The sequence below is a fragment of the Choloepus didactylus genome, assembly GCF_015220235.1.
Source record: "Choloepus didactylus isolate mChoDid1 chromosome 26 unlocalized genomic scaffold, mChoDid1.pri SUPER_26_unloc1, whole genome shotgun sequence".
Lineage (NCBI taxonomy): Eukaryota > Metazoa > Chordata > Mammalia > Pilosa > Megalonychidae > Choloepus > Choloepus didactylus.
Window position 1 is genome coordinate 1,939,948 of NW_023637614.1, and position 4,868 is coordinate 1,944,815.

Below are 4,868 nucleotides of genomic sequence, written 5' to 3' on the forward strand. Positions count from 1 at the left end.
AAGTATAGAAGGAATGAGGGAAATAGAAAGTCAGCCATGCTAAAATTAGGGAGCAAAAGTTTAAGGAAAAAACAGGATCTCTGCATATTTCAAAATATAGCATTTCCTCTCTGCTCCTTATTCTCTTCCATGGCTGCAGTATCCCTAAACTTTTTGAAGCATTGAACCCTGTTGAGTATACCAACACTTTCCCAGCTGACAATGCTCTGGCAAAGTCTTGCTTTAAGAGTAGGACTTTATTATGTACAAGGCCTCAGGTTTATTTCACAATGATTATGGGATCTTCCTTGAACTCTCCTGTGAGAACCTGGGGACATTTGCTAGAGTTAAAGACCACATTTGATGGGGTCCCTATAAGGCTGAGGTCCCCATGAATTCTTCACACATGCTAGTCTTTACTCAACTTTTAATTAATTTATCAAAATAACCATTTAAGTGTTCCTATGAGCATATGACTCCTGAATTCTCTGTTCCAGGTAAGCAGATCTTGGCTGTCTCTCTCTGAATGCAGGTGTTTCCCCAGATTTTGAGGTATTTGTTGCCATGCAACCTCCATTCTCTGATGAGTCCAAGAAAATGTTGATTCCTTTTATCTAACTTGTTATAATTATGGTTGTGATAACTGCAAGCTCTTTACATGTTAGAACTGAAACTGGATGTCTCCTCCAACAGTATTGTCCTATCTATCTAGGTTTGGCTGCTTTGTGTTCCTCAAACTGGTCACTATTCTTTGTAACACAGGTTATTGCATATGCATTCCTCAGCCTCAAATGCCCTTCCCCTCCCAATCTTCATCTAGTTAGTTCTTCAGGTATCACTTACCTACTGATACCCCCCCCCCCCTTTATGACCCCAGCACATGTGTTCAGGCAGCCAGGACCAACTTTTTAGCATATGTTGTTACAGTCTGATGTATCTCATGTTCATTTGGTTGCAATTTTGTCCAAAAATTAGAAATATTTTATCATGCTGTTCCAAATAGTACATTAGATCCAGTAAAGAAAGCATTTTGTTTGAAGAAGTGCACAATTATAGACATTTTTCATTTAATCAATGAATTAGTGTATAAAGAGAAAATGAAAATTATTTAAATGAAATTTCTATTATAACACATCCTGAAAACAAAATAAAGCAAAAATCACCAACCTTACTTGGTGGAAGCAGCAGTTTCTTTTAAGAAGTAATACCATTGGTTCAATGTTTATTCTATGGAAGATTAGCATTTCGCTGCAATCTAATTTTTGATCTATAAATGTCACTCAAAAATCCTATCAGTATTACTATAATGCATCACTCAAAATGATAATTGCTACATATTCAGAATCAAGTAAAAAGGAAGCATTAGGACATTCATGTATATTCTATATACTTTTATACATATATACAGAATATATAATGTCCTGCCACTTCTTCTGTAATTATGTTTTTTAAACTAAAGAAATGCTTTATTGTAAACAAGATATAAAATACAACAAAAGAAGTATTGTGCAAATTTTAAGAGTCACATGGATTTTTTTTTAATTAAGAGCAAATGAGGAAACTTTTTTTGTTTTTCAAGGTCCAGGTTGTGATGTCAGAAAATCTAAACCCAATATACTGAAAAAAAGTTAAATGGGAAGACATGGTGACATTTTTCACTATATTTTAAACAATTTACTTTTGTTTTACCACTGTGTATATCAACCCACCATACAACAGAATATAAGATACACTGTTAACAAGTGTCCTAATAAATTTTCTATTCACCTAATTCCACATCCCCCGAAAAGCTCCTATAAATTAATAGGACAATATTTGTCCATTTGTGAATAATGATCACTAATTTTCTAATTCAATAAAGCACACATTCTATCCTTATAACATAAGGACACTTTACTGATGACATAAGCCATCTTTTTCAAAGAGTTCTATAACATTCTTGATATCCCTTCTTTACAATATTTATTTTCATCTTCAGACTTTTTTCTAAACAAAGTGCAGTGTATCTTAATAGTCTAGGACAACACATTGGTATATAACTTTCAAATCTACCCAGGAAACTGCAGGCAAACTAAAGTTCAAAGCATAGTACGATGTCTAGATATAGTTATTTGTTAAATTTTCAAAACAAAAATGAAAAACCAATTGTAGTTACACTTCAAAGCTATTAAATTAATGAGGATTCCAACTATGGGGGCCCTCTACCTAAATACAGCTGCTCAATTCAAAGTATCAGCAATAGTGTAGAAATGCTAATTCTAGATGTACATAGCATCTATAGCCATGAAATGGACTGGAAAGACTTGGAATAGTGAGCAAGGTAACTCTAGTAAAAGATAAATGTACCTGTAGTAACACAAACTGATTTTACATCTCCATTTCTGTACTGTAATGTTTATTCCCATTCTCTATACTCTTGAAATCAGTGCTTTAAAAGAATCACATTGAAAAGTTGGTCTCAAGAATATACAGTGAAAGAAAGGTAACAAAATGTGCACAGAAATTCAAAATCTGTGCTACCTGTGTTGGCCTCATCTGAAACCTTCAAAAAATATTCAAAAGAATAAAGGCTTTCTCATCTCTCTTATGTGATAAGAAATGAAATCTGCCTTTCTGTGACCTGCCAGAGGTCACAGCACATCTTGTCATCTAACCCAGGCTGGGACTTCACCCAAGGCTGTGGGGCTGCTGTTTTCAGCCCACACTGGAGGGCCATGGACCTGCAGGGGAGGCATTTTTATGTCACCAGTGGCTTCTGGCTGTGATTGGAGTTGGTTGTGATTCCTCACCTTCTGATCCATCACTGTGTTTGGGTAAGGGATGGAGGCAGTGTGATGTCATTTAACTTGCTTACTTCCATTTGCCAATTTGGTAGCTTCTTGTCTGACAGATGGTGCCAGGCATGTCAAGTGGTCACTCCTCATGATCTGCCACTCACACATGGGACAGGAAAATTTCTTCTCACCCATGTGATTCATCTTCAATGAATCAATTTGATGAATGACTTTGGCCATAGAAGTGGAAAACCCTGGATCAGGGGCAATGGGAGAGAGTCTGTTGCCATTTGGGCTCACTGCTGGAGGCTTGGAGTTCTGGACAATGGGCTGAGGTATGACAAACATGACCATGCCTTGGACATCTGAGGGCCCATGAACACAACAGGAGGGCAGACAGCTGGGGGATGAGTGGGTGGAGTGCTGGGAACATCTATTGTCACAACAGGGTTGTTTGCAGGGAGGGGAGCCATCTGGCAGGTGACAGACACAGGTGGCACTCCCCCTGTGGACACTGCAGGTGGAGAGACAACAACAGCTTTTGTTGTGGAGATAGGGGAGCTGGCTTAGACTTACAGATGACTGACTCTGAGGAAGACACAGTAAAGTCATAAAGTGCAGCACTTGCTTTATCATCACCATCTGCCATGGTGTTTCTCTCACATTTGGATCTGTTTGGTGACACAACTGCACTTGGTATGTTTTTTCTTGAAGCCTCAACCCATATTGGTGGGTTCTTTTGTGGAAAGAATTGTCCTGAGAGTTGAGGTTGCTGGCTGCTTTCACTGGACAGGATTGATGGTTACACAGCTGGGCATCAGCTATGTGATGAATCATACTAGTTGCCTGAGCCTTGGGGAGTTTGGGGGCAGATACTGGGCTCTTATCTTCCTCCTTGAAAGGAGAAATGTGATGCTCAGAAGTTTCTGAGAATGATTTGAAGTGTCCAGTAGATAGGGCTGGTGCCATCAGATTTGACACTTGAGGCAGTTCAAGTCAGAGGGACTGTAAGGTGGAGTCAAATAAAATGCTGGGATTGTATGAAAATCAGGTGTACCAGGAAGTAGATTCTCCTCCTCCAACATATCAGACACTGGCATAACTGGACTGTTTTCAATGTATTTCTTAAAATCAGATTTCCAACTGCAGCTCATTGACATAAGGGCCTCCACAGCTTCAAAATCACTTTTTTCTGCAGTTTTATTCCAGGAATAAACACTCTCTTTTTACCTTTCTGAAATCATTTCCATTCTTTCCTTTGCAGCCTGCTGGAGAGAAGAGCTGAATTTGAGCATGGTTAGCTGCCTGGCTGCTTGGCTAGCTAGCCACACATTCTGTAATTATGTTTTGAATTCACACATATATTCATGAAGAGAATGACTGTCTTTTTCACAGTCTCAATGATGATGCATCCCTATTTCTCCAGGGTAGTCCCTGCATGTATGCCTGCTTGTTACCTTTGTCCCTACCTATATATTATTATACTGTTGGTGCAAACAAGTCAGTTGGTTGGAAAAAACAGTGAGAATTCCAACTCTATTGATAAAACTTTTGTCTACTATTGCCAAACCTTTGTCATACTTTTACTTCTGCTGTTATCCCATTCAGTTCACAGCTATCATACCAGAAAAAAATACAGAAAAACACTTGTACTTTCTGATGTTATTACATTTTCATTCCTATACAAAAAATGACTAAAACATTAAAGTTAAAAATCCAGAAGTCAGGAAAAACAGTGCTTCATGATGCTGATATGTAACTAGCAACAGAAAAAGAGATTCAGAAGATAAAGTTCAAGTCTCTGAACACAGAAAAGCATACTATAATGTAACAAATAAATGCATTTCATGGTTAGCTAAAAGCATTATGGAGCATTTAATAATGAATTTATTTGTCTGAATGCAATTTCTATAAATACCAGAATTTAAAGTGATAGTTACAATAAACCAAAGTATTACTGTTTAGTTATTTTGCTGGGAAAATATGAACACATTCATAATTAAAAGACCACCTGCAAATCTCATGTGTTTCTGGGTTAGACAAGGGCTATTGAATTTCTGAGAATGAAGTGCTCACTGTAGTTTGAAATTCTTCAAACCTCTCAGCAATGTACAA

At 37.6% G+C, this 4,868-nt stretch overlaps 1 pseudogene; it reads right to left on the reverse strand.

Moving 5' to 3' along the window:
• Positions 1 to 2,779: 2,779 nt before the first annotated feature.
• Positions 2,780 to 4,048, reverse strand: LOC119525749 (annotated as a pseudogene).
• Positions 4,049 to 4,868: the final 820 nt, after the last annotated feature.